The sequence below is a fragment of the Pleurodeles waltl genome, chromosome 2_2 (assembly GCF_031143425.1).
Source record: "Pleurodeles waltl isolate 20211129_DDA chromosome 2_2, aPleWal1.hap1.20221129, whole genome shotgun sequence".
Taxonomy (NCBI): domain Eukaryota; kingdom Metazoa; phylum Chordata; class Amphibia; order Caudata; family Salamandridae; genus Pleurodeles; species Pleurodeles waltl.
In genome coordinates, this window is record NC_090439.1 from 1,083,239,865 (window position 1) to 1,083,259,570 (window position 19,706).

The window sequence follows — 19,706 nt, forward strand, 5'->3', positions numbered from 1 at the left end:
TGTAGGGGTTATGTGTTGGGACTAGAGGAAGTCTCCTTATTGATGTATTGACTGAATTACCATGAATTGGGACACCCCTGTCTAAAAGAACCGTTGGAACTGCCAATGTATGAGTTTATCCCCTGTCACTTCTGGTCCATATAATGGAACTATAGGAATAGTCAGTGCATCTTGGAGTAGGTAAAGCATCCATAGGCTCTGTCTTGTCTGATTTGAATTTAATTCTACTAGTGTGGTAGATATACCAAAAGTCTAATTTCCCATTGTCTCAGTTGCCCCTCTTGTTGGGATCATGTGATATGGTGATGGACGATTCAACAATAGCTCACTGATTAAATTATTGTCCGAAGCACTCTCACAGTAATCACCCTTATTCTCAGTATCCTTTGTCTCTTCCTTCCTTTTCTTTTCTTTTCCTTTGGTTTAATCTTTCCTTCTGCTTCACTTGTCAAGGCTGGATATAATCTAGTCCCCTCAATTATGTCAGACCTCCAAGTTTTCCGTTGTTTATCCCATCTAGCATCTGCACAAGTACACAACACTTCCCAGACCTTTCCCTCATATTTTTCTTTCTGTCTCTGATGAGCTATGAGTTTCCAAGCATTAAGTGCTTTAAACTTGACAGGTCTAGGAGGTGGTTTCGTCTTGAGATTTGCCTCATTTGTCAATTATTCTCAAATGATGTGTTCTGTAACATGGAAATGCCAGTGCACATCTATTTGTCTGTGATCTTGTGCCATTGTTCAAGCCAAAGACATTCATGAGGACCTTCGTTTGACTTCACATAATGACCTCGCAAACCTTTGGGTGGAGTTTCCACTCCCTCTCTAACTGGTATAGATGCATCTTAACATAAGGTTGCCAGTTCTTTATTCTCTATGGAAGGATTAACCAGGACGTTGGCTGACAAATCAATCATTGAAACGTACAGTGTAACCAATTAGGCCACACGATGAAAACCCAAATTGGAAATACAGTTCATGGATTTTAACACAAATTAATACTCAGATTAATGTAAACAAGTCTCAAAAATATACTGTAAAGATACAGAATTACAACAGGGTAACCAAATCTTCTGAAGAAATTTAGATGGGTTAACATAAAGTGAAATAATTCCTCTATAGATGGCCAGCCAAAGGTTTTAAGATAATGGTCAAAATTAGACACTACCAGCTGGGTATAGAGCCTGCTTAAAACTATACCCAAGAGGCAAGAGTATGCCTCCATATAATTTACAGCCTTAAACGAATGGGTAAAAAACTCACTAGATGAGCTGATCCCCTCAGACTAAACAAAAAATCCAGACCTCAGACAAACAATTCATGGTTCTCTGCTGAATTAGTGGAACTAAAAAAAAGACTGTAAAAAGAAAAAGGAAATGTAGGGTTAGCTATGATGAAACATGTAACTCGATGTATAAAAAGGTGCTGAAAAGTATCAGTACTCCATCAGGAGAGTCAGAATAAAGGATCTAACCCAGAGAAATGACAGTTCATCCAGTTCTTTGAAGGAACGTTGTAATATAGTCAAATGATTTCTGATGAAGACAGAGCTTGGGTTTAGGGCCCCCTCTCCCATCAGAAGCTCACTGCAACCTACTGACCAACTATAATTTTACAAAGGCCAATCTCATTTACAATCAGTTGTTGATGAATTCTGACCGTATTGTTGAAAAGCATAATTGGATATCTGGCGTTAGGAACAATAATATACTTGTGACATTCCCTTTGGTAAGTGAGGCACAAGTCATCAATATTGCCAAAACCATAAAGACAGGATCCCTACTGGATCAGGCCCCGTGAATATTCTATGAAAGGTGGAGAAGCCATTGGCCCACCTCTTACAGAGCTATACAATCTATCCTTGAACAGCAGCAAGGTACCTCATGCATGGAAGCTTGCAATTGTCAGACCTTCTCTGATGCAGAGTTTGCTGAAAGTTACAGGCCTATCTTTCTTCTCCCTGGAGTTATCAAAATCATCAACAAACTAATAAACAAGCAGCTTTCAACTTTTGTGTAAGCCCACAACATACTGCATCCCTCTCAAAAAGGATTTAGGCCAGGATGCACTACAGAAACCGTACTTCTGGCAGCAAATAAAGAGCTAAATATGGTCCTGGAAAGGGGAGGCACAGCTGCCATTATTCTTCTTGATTTAAGTGCTACCTTTGATGCTGTCTCACATCATATCCTGCAGAGGCTAGAAGAGGCAGGAGTCTTGGGCTTAGCCCTTAAATGGCTGTCCACTTTCTTAAAAAATCATAGCTTCCAAGTCCGGGAAGACCTGTTTTTCTCAGACACGCACCTTTTGAAATGCAGGGTTCTTCAAGGCTCCTCATTGATTCACACACTGTTTAATCTGTATGTCTGGCCTCTATCAAACATAATCTGCTCCTTGGATTTTACCACAGTGTTTTATGCGGATGATACACAGATTATTGTTTCTTTCACCCCAAATAGAGCAATGGTTTCACTGCAACTCAATGTATGTTTACAGCAAGTCGCTGATTGGATGGCTGCAAGCTGTCTGAAGCTCAATGGCAACAAAACAGAGGTTGTGGTGGTCAGTAATAATCCATAAGTTTGGGACCAATTTAACAGACCTCCCTGGGTGACCACCCTCCCCTTAAAGTGGAAGTAAAGAGCCTGGGAGTTACCCTTGATAGCAGACTTACCATGGCTGCCCAGGCCAAGACGTTGTCCTCTAGCTGCTTTGGTCTACCGCGCGCCCTCAGAAAGACCCTTATATGTTTACCTGTTGCGGAGTGGTGGTTCAAGTCCTGATCTTATCTTGCCTTGACTATGGTGAACCCCTTTTATCTAAGAAGCCATCTCTCAGTCCTCAAAAATCTGCAGGTAATTCAGGATGAGGCGGCTCGGATCGTATTGGGTATCCCCAAGTCTCAGTCTGTCTCTACAGCACTCACAGCATTGCGCTGGTTACCCATCAGCAAGAGGATCGTTTAAAGTTGTGTGCAAGACTCACTGTGCTGAACACAAGACTGGCCCTTGTATCCTCAACCAAGTGATGAGTCCTCATCAGCCAAACAGAACATTCAGATTTAACTAGCCTGCATCAGCTCTGTGTCCCAAAGGTGAAAAGGACTAGATGTGGAGGGTGTTCCTTTGCCTATATGGCTCCCAAGCACTGGAACACTCTACCCCCTCCCTCAGAGCAGAACCTTATTAGCTTCAGGAAACGACTTAAAACTTACCTATGTGATCAGTACTTAGCTTTATCTTATCATCTGAGCCATAGCTTCCTAGCGCTGGGAAACCCTTCGGGTAGCTAGCGCTTAATAAATTCTCAAAATTAGAAAAATAGAAATAGAATGTGATTAGGGGCCCTGGAGACACCCGTATCTCTCAGATATTCATTGATCCTTGACTCCCACTCTCAGATAGTCATTGATCCTAGCCTGAATGGAGGCCCCCTGAAAGGCTGATGGGCCACTGAAGGTTTGCTGTGACCTGTGTCACATCCGTGCATTACACTGCACTATATTGTTCAGTTCAGTGTTTCAGGTGAGATGGTTCGTAATACCTCTCTAAAACCGTCATTAAAATCAGATATATTTACTTATATACATTTAGCTTCATTGGCCTACAAGACTGAAGAAAACCCCCATTTCATCACCACATGCCAAGAAGAAGCAGATGACATCGAGATGATCTTTTCAAAGCACCTCGTCCCAAATGGGGAACCACTCACTGGAAAAAGCTTTGCCGTGGTGAAATATTGAATTTTAACAGATAAATCGTGATTGCCAGCTTACGGCTCGGATCTGTGCTCGAGGTGTGACGCAGCCCCATTTGTGAAGCCAGGCAGCCGTGGGAAGTTTAACACTTTGTCCTCCTTTTCTAGCGCTTAATGACCCCGTGTTAGATGATGCGCTTGCTCCATAAGGCCGGCCTCCTCATGCAGGGACTAAAAAAGAAAGCTGCATTTATTTCCCTGTGTTAATAAATGACTCCCTCAAATGGTGGTGTCTATTTAACCAATTCACTGCGTGGCAGCCACTCGGCAGCAATACAGCCCCGGCGACTGGACAAATAGGACAATATTTGTTTCTACTTGACTACTTACTTGACTATTTAGCTGTCTCTCCAGTCTTTTACAATGAATAATACTATATTTTCTTATACTTTATGGGGCTTATTTAGAAGCCCCTTGCGCCGGCGGTGCGTCACTTTTATCCTATATAAAGTGACGCACCGGCGCGCAAGGCGCTTGTAAATAAACTCCTATATAAATACACGGGCTGTGGTTTACCCCCTGAAGCCACTCCTCAAGTCACGTGCCATTCAAACATTGGACCTTCGAACAAACAATAGCCAGAGGTTACAGCATGGCCAACCCCTTTTAGCAATTTCTTTATTGCCAGCTTTAGTCACATTTTCGGATCAACCCACAGGATTCTCATTTGCTGATTAGAATGTCACTGGAACTGAGTGACAGCATTTCCCCCTTGCACAGCTACGTCCGCAAAAAAGGAATTGAAGAGAAGCTACAAAGGAGTCCTACTAACTTCACACCAGACTCACATGAGTTGTGTGATGCAAGGGCCCGGGAAGAAGGTACCTGCATATTTTTGGCATTCTGTGGTCAAAGAGGTGTCACATGGTTAATGCTTCAAACAGACAAGGTCCTGGCCCCGAGGGTAACCAACGCCACGCCATTTGTCTTGTAATGCATGTAAAAATGATGTTGCTAATGTTTTTGAAAAAAACTTTAAACGAGACAGTGAAGGTGTGTGAGTGTGTGTGTAGAGGGGCATTTTTAATTTTTTTTTGAAAAATGCGAGGTTCTGGAGAACAAAATTCTCTCATACCCTTAGATCTATTGTGGTTCACAAAATTTCTGCCATACAGCAATAGCCCCTACATTTAACAATTAGAGTTTGGCCTGTGCATGTCAGGTGTACTAGGAGCTTGTCCCTGTTATATGTTTTTCTGTTTTTTTTTTTTAACCGGTGTCGCAGTGCTTAAGCTCTCCTGTTACGAAGGCACTGTACCCTATTCTTAGAAAGACAGAGTGAGCGATGAGAGGTTAGCCTACAACATACAGTGACATAAAGTGGGGAATTTGGAAAAAAAATCAAGGCACTTCATTTTCCCCATTGACGTACCATGAAGAAAAGGGAATTCCAGAGGGGAGACGGATAAAATTGAAGTATTTCTGGGTTTAAAACATAGGGAGTCGCCCAACTGAATCGGGTCTGTTGGCATTTATGCAATGATTGAATGAGTATTTGCAAAGTGCATCACGGAAAGGTCAGCTGCTTGCAGGTGTTTTGCGTGCTTTCATATTGGTAGCAGAGGTGTTTTAATAAAAATTATTAAAGAGTGTTTATGTATTTTGAATAATAAGTTTATCTAGAAAATGTAATAACGTAGAAAATTAATGCACGCATTTGAAAATGTGATCACGAATGGCCACCAATATTAACGAAGGGTACTAATCAATGATTAATACTTATGAAATATTGAATATATGTTGGACTAATGCAGAAATATGTCATATTGAGAGTTACAAAGTGAGCTTTAGCTTTATTAATTGTAGGCCTTAACTTAGTGAGCGTCTTGGCCTATTTTGCCAGGGCACATGTCAAAGCTGTATTTCTTAGCGTTTAATAAAAATGCTGACCAAGTGAATTAAACTGTGAAATGTCTATTGCATTGTTTAGATGTGCTCATAACGGAAGCTTTTCGTGTGAACCGACTACTAGGAGATTATGTTCTTGCCAATGCAACATTTTATGTGTAATGTGTGTGAGACTTACATTCACAGGACCAGAAAAATGAAGATACTGACTAGAGTGGAAGCTGCAACAATATTGTTATCTGACAAGCCAGATGATGAGGACATCACATGTCGAACCAATCAACAATATGAGAATGGAGAAATATTAGAATTCATAGATTTGGGATATTAATTTTATTAGATTGTGAACATACGATTAACTGACCAATGGGAAATTAGGGGACAGTTTTGGTGACTTTAATATAATGATGCTGCAGAGAGAGAGAAGAGATTCATTCCGATATTCTGAGAGAAGATAGCCATTGCCCTTATTCTTCCTGACCGAAAGATTATTATCTTCTTGTGCGTCTTTACTAGAAACGTGCTTAACATAAATGCTTAAATTACTTTGCCCATATTTTCCTGACTGAGAGCCCGATGCCTTGCTGATCGACTGATGTCCTGAGGACAAAAACTGACTCTGCTTTGCTGATCCATACCAAGGATAGGCATATTCCGAATTGTGATTAACATGCATATTTGCTTTTTCTTTCTAGGTACCAACTGCGCTGTTTGATAGAGCCATAGTTAGATGTTTTTCCAAATTTGTGTTACTAAATTGTTTTGCATGAAGCACAACATGCTGATGCTAATTTGATGTTAGTTAAGGATCCTGACTTATGACAACAGGGACTAATAATTGATGAATTTCTCTGCTCAACGTCATGTACTTCATTTCATTGACGAAGCTGACTTTGCTATTGATTTTCACTGTAACTCTAGAATGTGTTGTAGTTCAAGCTTTGATTAGATTGCGCTTCTTCCATCGCTTCGGAAAACCAGTGTTGTTTCTGTATGTGTTCCATTTGATATTGAGATTAATCTATATAACCTTAGCATTGTTAATATAATGAAATAAACATTCTAAACCTTTACTAAATTTGTAGTTATTCATGACTGGGAGGTCATGGTGCGTGACAATTTCTGACTCTATTGATCATTGATGTTATTGATTATTAACGATTATACATTATTGTGTATTGATTAATGATTATGTACTGGAGCTATGGTAAGAACATCTTAATTGTGAGTCAAAAGGTTCATCGACCTATTTGTGTCCCCTTATAAGTTTACTTATTAAGGTCAGGCGCCAAAACAATTGCATTATTTTTAATAACAAATTCTTGCCGTTTCATAGTGCGACCATCTTCGCTATAAAAAGCGTGTCATGTTAAAATGACATAACATAGCGGTATTCGAAACAGTTTTCAAATTAGCAGGTGTGTCTAAAAACACATCTTGCGTATCCTAACTGCAAAATTTGGAAGCGTGTGGTTATTTATACTTGTTAAAACTCCAGTTTTAAAGTGGGATAGTAAAGCACACTTTCAATACAAAGAGGTTCAATTTTTATCGCCTTAATTGCTTCTCTATAATATACTGCGCCATCCAGAAATTCTGAAGTTTTACTTTTGAATAAGATCAGATCTTTAAGATATAGTTGCAAGTAATATAACAAATCAAACAGACCTCCATAGACAAACAGTATGGAATATCAGCCCCGCCTCCACAACTGGCATGGGGGTGCGTAATTCCCAAGGAGGTATTTTCTCCACCCACTTCGGTCTAACTTTTAGCTGTATTATCTGAACTGATCCGCAGACAAAGAGCATCTCAGCACAGCACAGCTAGACTCTAGTGCAGAGTGGGAGGCTACACACACCACACATCAGTATCAGGGTTTGCTTTAGGGCGGTGCGACCACTGCGGCCGCACCGGGTTCTGACCTGGATGGGGGTGGGGTGGGGGGCACTGACCTCAGGGGGGCACTGTGTTTAGCAATAACTTACGAAACATGCAATTTAAAAGCACCTGCTGAATAGTTGTTTGTGAGTCCAGCCTTCAGGAAGCAATTAAAATCTCAAGATAACTCCGGGTGGCAGTGAGGGAATCCGAGGAGGTAGTCAAGGGGTGGGGGATGCCAAAACGATTGCTGTACCGAGTGCCACCAGCGCTAAAGCTGGCCCTGATCAGTAGTACAGACCACGCACACTAAATCCTTCAACATATATTAAACACGTTTATTTCATTACCACAGTACTACCTGCGGTGTGGGAGGATTTACATAAGGTAACCTTGGGAAGATTAAAGGCAGATTAAAACTGCCGGAAGAGAGCTGGAAAATGGATGAACGGGGACAAAAGTGCAAAAGTAAAAGCTCAGAAGCATTTCATTTTCATTTGCTGCATTTTGCACTAAATCACTGTCCACAAGGTAAAATGCATCGTGCAGCACCTCCTTCAATTACACATAGTACACTAGTGGTATTTCATTCCAGGGATTCTACTCTTTTTCTAGGATTGTATGTGAAAGTGATTTTACAAAGTTTGTTTTTATTAATCCTGTTTGCTGCCTTCAGTAGAGTGGATGATACTGTGCTCATTCAGTCTTTCTTGACTGGATCCTGAAAAATTTATTAACACACCAAAAAGTCCATTACTATGGAAATATGATATAAACCAAAGCTTCCAGGGACATTATAGTTAGGAACTAGAATTAAAAAAAAAGAAAAAACAAAAGAAAAAATAAAGGCTACAGGGGCACGATAGTTAGGTTCAGATTTTGCACACACAATACCATAGAAATTCAGCTGTTATAGTTATACTTGTCTCAAGAAAAGATAACTCATGCCCTAAGGTAACTATAACTCGCGCTCCACCATGCACAGTTTTCTCATCAGTAATTTTGCAGCAACTGTTGTAGTAATATTATCAATGATGTCAAAATATGGGGTAATTAGCAGTACCTTGTGGGGCTGCAAGTTATAGTTACCTTAGGGTACCTTAGATGTGCTCAGTGATGTCATATGAGATGTCTTCGGTGATGTCATATGTGAGGTCATAAGCAGTGCATCGTGGGGGCGCAAGGTATGGCTGGTGCTGCTAACTATACCTGGTGAATTTCTGTGTTTTTATTAGTTCAAAACTTTAATGTTGTCAGTTAGAAATTCACCTAACCATATTGTTCCTTTAACCTTTTTTTTCAGTGATTTTCTAAGGTTTCTCACATATTTTCATTACACCTTGCTACATCATTACTTTGACCTTTGTTTTTTTCAGTGAATTTGAAAGATTTTTTTAAAAATAAATATTCATAAATACATAAAAACTAACTACTCCAACATTGTTTGTGCTGAGAATGTTCAACTTCTCAGTTTTGTCGTAGGACTCCTACAGTGGAGGCAAGACTGTTGGTTTAGGGAAGCAGCACCACCGGTAGTAAGGGACTGAGCCAGTCCCACACCGTCTGGTCGCTGTCAGCCTGACCATTACGGCTAGCTAGCAGCACCTCACTCAGACGCGGAAATAAAGGTAATTTGTGGCAACCTGATGCGTGACACTCTGACTCCTCAGGGAAGTTGTGGTTGACAGATCCAGCCCTTTTCTCTCATTAGTATATGCATCACACAAGCACATGCAGATAAAGAAATGAAAGACAGTTTTCAATGCATTTATTGAAGAGACTGCAATCCGCGATGTATTTTAGGAGTTGCAATTATTAGGACTATGAAACATATCATAGTTAGAATTGTAACCTTGAGTGGAAACTAATAAACAATCCCAGCATACTGGCATAAACAAGCACCTACAAATCCATACCTATATTTCTAGCCTCTGCATGAAAATATAGCAGTGATATCCCTATTCTGCCCATGCTAGTCCACGGAATGAACACCTGCCCCCATACTTGAAGACGGGGTCTGCCTGTTGCCTCCTCGGCTGGTTGTAGAGACCGGGCTGACGACAGCAAAGTGGCAATAAAGTGGCACACAGCGTAGGAAGGCTCCTCCGGCTGAAATGACCGCTCTAACCTTTTTTAGGCTGTGTGATGTTTTTGTAATAAAACATGTTATGTTCTGAGAAACAGGTCTGACGTGATCGTGTGTCTAAGGGTGGAGCTTGGCTGTGCACTCTTGCGGTGGCAATCCTAGATAAATTATCATGTACAGCCTTGAGCAGCCTTGGGCAGAGGTATACTGTGAAATGTTGTGCAAGGAAAGTAATAAAGACACTTTTGCAGAATAGCATCTCATTAGAAAAATGAACCATCCCCGCTATAAAGCCAGTTATGCTAAAATGAATTCAAATGAATAAATGAAACAAAGTATGTAAAAGGGCACAGGCCTAAGCTAAGATAAGTGAGCCAAAGCAAGGCTCTAAAATGAGCCCACAACACACTCTCTATTGTCTGGAAAAGAGTGCAGGGCCCAAGAGCTCAACTAACTACACTGTAAAACTATAATACTAAAAGCTCATGAAAAAATACATAAATAGATAAAAATGTCAAAGTTGTTAAGCAAATCAGGCTGAAAGGCAGTCTAAATAAAAGGACAATTTAGAATTGAAATGGAAAATGCTAAAGGTCTAGTTCAGCAATAGTCATGATCCTGCAGGAAATCTCCAATGTCATCAATGGAGATGGAAGCCAGGAAGGACCGCACTTCCACAGGAGATGAGGTGACCAGCTTTTCAGAGGTAAGATCGACGGAGCACACATGTGCAGGTGTCTCAGCCATACATCCGGCTGAGGTGGCTGCAATCCGTGCAGTGCCAGATGTAGAAGGAGCCATGACATCCAGAAGGGGCAGCTCATAGGATGCCTTGAGTAACACCTGCAGTCTCAATGGGCATGTCTGTAAATGAAGCCTCATTGAGAACTTTAACAGATCCATGGCTAGAGAAAGTATAAGCTGCACAGCAAGGCACACTTTTGGTGCGCATTCGAAGAAGCATCACAAGCAACAAAAAATTGTCTGCACACAAGTGAGAATCAGTCTGATTGGCAGTGACCGACTCAACTCCAGTTCCTCCAAAAGTGAAGCTCTGAAATACTGCATCATGCGATCATGACACTGGTGGGCTGGTGGGAGCTCCATCATTCCGCTTTGTTGAGATGGGGTAGCCATTACAAATCAAAAATAGCAACAGCGAAGTACCGCTAATTTGTGCCACAGATATTGGGAATCCACCAAAGACACTTGAAAATAGTGAGTGGATGGCTGAAGGAATAACTCCAAACATGGTCTGGAAAGTGCTATAAATTCAGAACCAATAGCTTTAAAAAGTGCACAACCCAAGCAGTGCTAGATGCTGTTACACCTGTAAGCTCTTGGTGTGGTTTCCTCTGTCTTTTTGGCTTCTGACCTGTTTTGATGCTGTGCTGAAGTTTGTTTTTGCTGGCACTTTACCAGTGCTCCCTGTGTAAATTGTATGGGTAATTGGTTTATCCATGATTGGCATATTTGATTTACTAGTAAGTCCCTAGTATAGTGTACCAGGTGTGCCCAGGGCCTGTAAATCAAATGCTACTAGTGGGCCTGCAACACTGAATGTGCCACCCACGTGAGTAGCCCTGTAAACATGTCTGAGACCTGCCAATGCAGTGTCTGTGTGTGCAGTTTTGAACTGCCAGTTCGATCTGGCAAGTGCACCCACTTGCCAGGCCCAAACTTTCCCATTTACTAAATGTAAGTCACCCCTAAGGTAGGCCCAAGGCAGCTCCATATGCAGGGTGCAGTGTATTTAAAAGGTAGGACATATACTGGAATGTTTTACATGTCCTATCAGTGAAATACTGCTAAATTCGTTTTTCTCTATTTCAAGGCCTATCTTTCCCACAGTTTAACACAGGGATTGCCTTGAAATATCTTTTAAGTCCAATTTCTCATTGGGGTAGATCGAGATATGGAGTCTGGGGTCTCTGAACTCACAATTTAAAAATACATCTTTTGGTGAAGTTGATTTTTAGATTGTAAGTTTGAAAATGGCACTTTTAAAAAGTGGCCATTTTCTTGCTTACACATTCTGTGCCTCTGGCTCAGGAAGACAGTTGGGCTGTTTTTAAGTTCACTCTAGACAGTCACCCAAAGGGAGCTGAGGTATGCCCTACATATCCTGATTGGTCTTCCTTGGCTAGAGTCATGGGAGGAGCTGATACCTACACCTGAATAGGGCTGCGCCTGTCCTCACACAAAGCAGTCGCAATCTGCTTGAGGGTGTCTGGGGCCAGGGCAGGAAAGGCAGGGGCTGTACACTACAAAGTCTTTCCTTTAAAGTTTGCCTACTTCAGAGGCAGAAATGAGTATAAGTATTGGATCTCTGAGACCACAAATTCAGAACACTTCTGGACTGAGGACATTCTTCCAGAAACAAGAGCTGGATGCTATGGGAGGAACAGCCACTCTGCCTGTTGCTTTATTGTGCTGGCCTGCTGCTTGTTGCTTCTGTCGTGGAGTGAAAGAACTGGACTTTGCTAACTGCATCCTGCTTTCCAAGGTTCTCCACGGGCTTGAACTGAGCTTGCCTCCTGTTAGGAAGTCTCAGGGACACAAAATACTTCATGTGCCAGTGCCTGTACTCTTCTGCTGAGAGACTTGACTTGCCAAGTCGTGCCAAATCCAGTCCCTGGGCCAGTGGAAATGGAAACTGGTGTCCTGAGAAGAAAATCTATGCATTGAAACGCTGCAACTGAAAATCAACGCATCGCCTGTCTTGCGGCAGAAAAATCGATGCAGCGCCTGCCTTGCGGCTGAAGAATCAATGCTGTTCTTCTAATGGAAGAATTGGCGCAGCTTCTGGAGGATCATCACCCTGCATCTGGATTTTCCCACACATCGGCCCTGGCCACCATTTTCACATCAACCCTGCACCACTGTAAGGAAATGAGGCTGCGTGACCAGAAACCAACACATCATGTCTGCTGTGAGGAGAGAACTGATGCATCACCTCCCCTGTCAGTAAGGACCAGAGGCATCAAGTCCACTGCCAGTAAGGCACCGATGCATCACCTCCCCTGCACAGGAAGGAGCTGATGCATTCCTTTGCTTTTCCGACACCTCATCTCCCCAGCTGCCTGCATCATCATTGTTTTTGATGCATCCCAGGCACTGTGTGTTAAAAAGATACAACCATTGATTCCTAGGGATAAACACTCCTTTAAGCATTTAAAAAGTGACATCTTTACTTGTGTATGTTGGATTTTTATCGTTTTGGTCTATTTTTCTTAACTGGTGTGGAGAACATTTGTGGTGTTTTAAATGTGTTACTGTGTGTTTACAAATACTTTACACATTGCCTCTGAGATAATTATGACTGCTAGAACCAAGCTACCAAGGGGGTGAGCGGGGTTTATCTTAGCTCTATGGCTCCCTTATCCCCACTAGAGTGATGGTCCCTACTTGGACAGGATGCAAACCACTGCCAACCAGAGAATCAGTTTCTAACAGATGCATTAGAATTCTTGCTCACCAATTCTCCAAAATGTTTGGGAAAGTTGATATTTAATAGGGATTGTATCTCTGCAGATGACCTTGCTACTTGGGGGTCATAGATCTCTCAGGTTGATGTCAGACCCACATGTTTTTGAAACAGAAGTGCCTTCAGTCTGCTCAGCTTGTCAAAATTTACCTTTGAAGTAGCAATGTGAGGCCATAATTCTGCTACTTTTATCTGTTTTTTTGATCTCATACTTGGGGGGTAATAACGTATTGCAGCAGCAAGTTACAATTTAGAAAAACGAAATCATGTACACAAATCCAGGTTTCATACCACAGCAGCCTTCATCACTCAGCACTAAATAGCTTTCATTTGAAAGTATTTTGAAACACTGGGTGAATCAAAAGAACAGAAGTACCCTTCACCAAGCCAAGTTTGCCGTGGCTGCGTTGCATGTGCCATGCAAGGACACCTGTTTGGCTTACGGAAGTCTTGCATTCGCTTCCAATGAGAAAGACCTCCATCTCACCATTCAGTGATTTGTAATCAAAAGGTAACTCCCACACCTTGTGGTAGTAGTTGTCCCCTAACCGAACGGATACTAAGGTGTTTTTTTACAGCTGTTAATGTGGAAGAATGTAACCACTGTTGGCACAGTTTGCCCACACTATATGTTGTGACAATACGTGAGTGACATAATAAGGAAGGGTCTGGTCGGCTCACTCTAAGACCCTGTGTGAAGTTTACAAAACATGCATGATAACCATTTGTGTACACTGGCCACAATGACCACCCATGGGGCGTGAAAGTGATGAATTAGAGGTACCAATCTGAACCCAATTATTGATCTGTTCTTCTGTGACATTTAAAAGCTTTTGCCAATTGTCGAATTTTACAAAAGTGGGAATACAGGGTGCATTCAGTATAAAAATGTCATTTGCAAAGGAAATAGGCATGTTGTAAATAAAGCTTCCCTTCCCTGTGTTCCCGACACACTTTTCAAATCAATATATTTTTTCCAAAACTCATAGCCTTCACTAGCCAAATGGGAAGCAAAGGAATCCAAATAAATGCCTTTGGAGTCGATTAGCAATATTTTCCTCAGTTTAGAGAGACGTAATTTGAAATAATATGATTCAGCATTCTTAGCATCACGCCCAGTAAAATATGCAAAGTTTTCTGCATATGTTATAGAACTTCCCACTGGTGGAGTTGGGCAGTGCTCCCTCTGTGTGTAATTATAAACTAATCTTAGGGTACTAGCTTAGTGCAGAAAATAATGTCCGTAATAGGGATTACAGAACACTTCCCCATAATGTGCAGTTGTCATTTAAACTTCTCTACTTTACAATACAGTATAATATGCAAGCTCAGAAAGCAGAGCATCAACTGTTTTACATCCCAGTCATCAGAAACAACCGCCCGTGTAATAATATTGTTCTTAGATACTTTGCTTACATATGGAACTTAAATTACTTCAGTAGGGCCAAATGTATCATACGGCAGTTTATCCCCAACAATCCCATCAGGAATTGGAACAGCTGAAGTGTTCAAAAGGGACAAGTCTTTTCAAACTTTATGTGATGACAGGTAAGGTGTTAAAACCTCATCCCCGAGTTCAGCAGCTGAGCGTTCAGGGAGATAATGACCATTTCTTAGCAGGAAGAAAACAATAACAATAACAAAACCAATCGAAAGCAGAAAGGCAAGCAGTGTCAGTAGTATCTGCAGATAGCACTATGGAAGAACCAAGTAATTATTTTTAAGCCAGTTGAAAGGCTTACATGCTGTGGATGCAGGTGCAGTTGCTAATGCTAATGAATTTGAAGAAAAGTTGTCAATATTGGCAAAGTAACCAGAAGCAGCCTGTGCAAAAGCTGGAGCCGGTACAGAACTGGTAGATGTACCCAATGTTGGTGGTTCATAACAAACAATGTCATCTGTTTGTGTTGCATTGGAATAGCAGAGGTCTGCATCTTGGACATTTCTTGTCAGTGAAGTGTCGATAGGAATTAACAAAGGCTCATACTCTGCCATCGCCAAGCTAAGCGATACAATTGTAGCATTGTTGAGCATTGCAGCATTTTGGAGTGCTTAAAGAGGTATATCCCATGGGGTATTGAGAGAGGCACAATAACTCCCACGGAATCCTCTTGGTCTACTGTGGAGGATTGGCCACATGTTGCAGTTTGACATTGTCAATGGAAACAAAGCAGTTTTCATTAGAACCAGGCAGCGGTGGTAAAATGACAGTTCTGGTACTGTGTAAACCACAAACTGGAACCGGTGCTCGATATGATGGGACAAACTCCAGATTTATAGCATCTGTTTCACACATTAGATCCCCAACTTTTGGAATTGAGCCAGTAGATGGTTTTGGTAAATGCCTCATTCCCAAGGTGGTGGAATATGTAGATGACTTTTCATCACAGAACTGTTGTGTATCCTGTAATACAACAACATGTTCATTTATGTCAAAAGGTGTGTCTGTCACCACCGCTCCAGGGCCATCAAGATCTGGGACATACATAGATATCCCAAACAATACTTCATAAGTAGTGCTTACTCCTAAGGACCTTCAAGGCAGATTATTTAGTGCTCTCTGGACCACATATAGGTGATGAAGCCAACTACGACCAGAACCTAATACCCTTGTGGTTAAGGATTGTTTTGAGTCTTTGTTCTTCTTCTCAACAACTGAATTTCCGTTGGAATGGTATAATGAGGAATGATGCACCGCAAATTTTATTGTTGTTATGGCGCCATGAATGCCCTGGAGGCAAAAGCAGGGCCCTGGTCCGACTTGCTGCGACTTCACATGTTCCGATGAAGACCTGGAAATCTTTAATAACAGTTTAGGTGTCAGCCAATCATTGTGGTCACACCCAGAACAATCTAGAGCATGAATCTACAGTGACTAGAATTTATTTGTATGCACCATCTAGTTGTAAGGGACCACAGTGGTCCAGGTACACACACACTATAATAGTTTGTTGGAAATTGGGAGGGGTGTCTGCGGTAGGCGTTTGATGGTGGTCCCTTTAATTTGTTGGCAGATGTCATAGCAAAGGACATACTGTTTGGTCTGTTTGTATAGACCTAACCACCAGTAGCATTTTTGCAATAGGGAGATAGTAGCCACCTCACCAGTATGGGCAGAAGCAACACCCTGATGCACTGCTTTGATGAGATCTAATTTCTGATACTGGTTGGGGATCACATGATCACCCACCCCTGGAATTGTTGTAAAGGCAATGTTGTGGTAGGAATAATGTGCAGGATATGCTTTTGGTAAGGGCTTGCCAGCAGTCAAACCTTTCACTGCAGCCAATGTTTCCTCATTCATTCTCGACTGAGAACTAGTAATTGTAGCAAAAGTAGCCACAGCAACTGCAGATTGGCAACATCATCAACCAAAGTAGTTTCTACAATTTTTATTCCTACACATTGGTGACCCAATGTATGAACTACATGAGCCGTTGGTAGCTTGTCTTTAAGATCTGCTACCCTCCCCCACAAGAATTTGTGTTTGACGGTGTTCCCTTTTGAATATCTGAACCCGTTTAGGCAACAGGATGGTCAATTTTCATTGAAGGATCCGGCACAGGTGTACTAATCACACACAATCTAACCAAAAAGTACAGGATATGTGTGTTCTAGTGCCCAAATTAAAGCCTTATGCTCTGCAGGTTGTGCTGTGAAGTCTCCTAGGGTCTTCTTATAGGTATGTAGAAGGCAGAATTCAGTGTCCTCATTACTCCACTGACAACTACCCAAGCCGTGGAGTATTGTTGTTTGGTATTTGCAGCTTGTTGTGCTGAACCATCAGTGTAAATGATGATTCAATATTAGTAGTAGGAAGGGATACCTTTAATCACCATATTAAAAGTGACAGTTGTCCCGCCCCGGAAATGACGTCATATCCGGTGGCTGGGACTTCCGGTGTCCCAGAAAGCCCTCCCCGGAAGTGACGTGCATGGGGGTGTCACGTGGTTTGTGAACACGTGTTGTTGGCTGGTAGAGCCACCCTTTTTTTTTTTTTTTAAATGCTGCATATAAGGAGCTGGTTAGAACCGGCTGTCAAACCGCAAACCAGGGCTGAATCAGTTTGCCAAGGCGCTATGAAGAGATACAATCCGATCGCCAGAAAAGCCGTCTCCTCAGGGGCCCTGAACACTATTGGTAGATATTACCGGACCCTCGCCCCTCGTACGATGGATGAGAATGCACAACAGGGTGTCCCAGACACCCGGGATACCGATGTTACAGGTTTTCAAGAGGAACTTTGCCATCGGCTTGAAAAGCTTGACCTCAAGGATGTGTCGCCCTTGATATCCCCTATTAAGGGGGCCGGCAGTGACAACGATGTCTCGAAAGATGGATTAAGCGGGGCATCTAACGTCGTAGACATTGAAGTTGAAGAATGTGTACCACCCCCGAATTCGCCCATCTATGAAGACATGGGCTTCCAGGAGGACCCCGAGGCAGAGGCCGTTATTTTACAACCATCAGGTGTAAGTTCAGGCGCTGTTTCTGCCCCAATGGACCTCTGCGACTCCCAAGATTTCAGAGGAGCCTCTGAGTGTGAAGCGAATGCTGAGGTTAGTAAAGACATTTTTTTTTTTTTTTTTTTATGCCTGTATACTCTAATGTCATACTTTTAACTAATAATGTGTCTTGTGCTTTCTGTTTGAACCCTAGAACATAACAGAAGAAAGAGAGCCTCTAGAAGGGTCAGCTCCAAAGGTTAACACCGTAAATTTTTTCTGCTTATGCTGTTCCAGACAGTCTGAAAGTATTACAAGCCAGAACAAAGAGCCTCGTAAGAAATGTGTTTGCACCTACACTAGCCACGATCTTGAAAAGGAAGCTCCGGGCGTACCCTGTGACACCATATGGCCGGTTAAAGGCTTTGCAGCTGCCGTTGTGAACGCATGTGTTAAAAGGGATTATTATGACCTTTGCTACGGGCATAAAATTAATGACCCTCAACAGGAGGCTCACGAATGTCTATACGATGCATACACTGCAAGAACAATTCGTCACGTTTGTAACCGGATAGACACTTATCGGGTATATAAGCTGTTAAGGGTTGTGTATGGGCTGTCTGCTGTGAAGAAAAGTGTCCACTGTGACATGATGAAGGTCTTGGCTGCGGCTGTCCTTGAGATCCGATACGCTGCAGAGCCATGCTCAAAACTCGACCGCATGCACGGGATGTGTCCCCCTTTGACAAACGTATGGTAGAACGGGTTATAGAAAGACGAATGTGTGACATTTATTATAAAAACAGAAGAATGTTGTCTTTAGCCCCTCGAAAACTGTTTTAAATAAATAAATAAAGAAATAAATAAAAAAAAAAAAAAAAAAAAAAAAAAAAAGTAGACCATAAATATGTTACTTAACGCTCCATACTTACTCACTTTTAGGAGGGGATTCCGGGTATCGAGGTGCAAGATGTCTATGAGTTACAACCGGGCTACATCTGTATCGGGAGATTGATTTTTGTGCTGGTTAAAGAAAGAATAGCTGAAATACAGCCTGTGACTCTGCGATGTCTGAACATTTCGGAACCTTCGGCCTTGTTGCAATGTAACTGCCATGAGTGTATCGCCAAGTGGTGTATCAATGGCCGGCTAAACGCATCTGTTAAATGCTGGGCCTTGGACAAAGACCACAAGCGCAAGTTAAGACTTTCACCTGAGACGGGGGTGCATGAGGCTTTGGAGAACATGACTGTAGATTATCTCACAAATAAAGGTTCTGCATTGTCCTATCTAGAACTGTATGAACTGTTGAATTATATCAGTATCCTGAGCGTTCAGAGTTATAGACGTGGGGAACGGGAAGTCATGTCTAGAGCTATTGAGAGTATAGCTATAAAAATATCAATGTTTGTGTCGCTTAGGGTTTGTAAAGGAACATGCTCTGAGTAACATGTGTAGTGGATGTTGTACTATGTATACGTTTGTAAAAAAGGCCACATTGGATCCGTGTTTTGACATTTATAAGCTATGTAGCACAAAATGTCAAATACACGCTGGTTGTATACCCCAGCCGCACATGTATGTTTTTTATGTTTAATAAAATGACCTTACACAAAACAGGTGTCTTTCATTTCGGGGTGTTGATGTGAGACAGCATGACGGATGCTGATTTAAGGAAGCTTTATTACGATAAACAGGGGGTTGGAAGTTTCGGAGGCTCCGAAGCTCTATTTAGAAGGGCTCGAGCTGAAAATGAATCTGTAAAACGTGCCAGTGTGAAGACATGGTTAGCTGGGGAAGAGGCTTATTCGCTACACAAACCTGTCAGGAGACGCTTTAAGAGGCGGTCCACAGTTGTTAACGCACAGCTCGATTATCAGTGGCAGGCCGACATAATCAGTCTTCAAGATCTGGCACAACATAACGATGGTGCCATGTATATATTAACCGTCATAGACGTCTTGTCCAAGTACGCATATGCAGCGGCGTTAAACGATAAAAGTGGTACCAGCGTTACAGCTGCTTTTAAAGACATCTTCGCTAGCGGGCGCGTGCCCCAGAAACTACAAACAGACGCCGGAAAGGAATTTTTAAACAAACATTTCCAAAAATTATTAGACCAGAACGCTGTTCAACATTTTGTAACGCACACCGAGGTAAAGGCCGCTGTTGTAGAGCGTTTTAACCGTACTTTAAAGTCG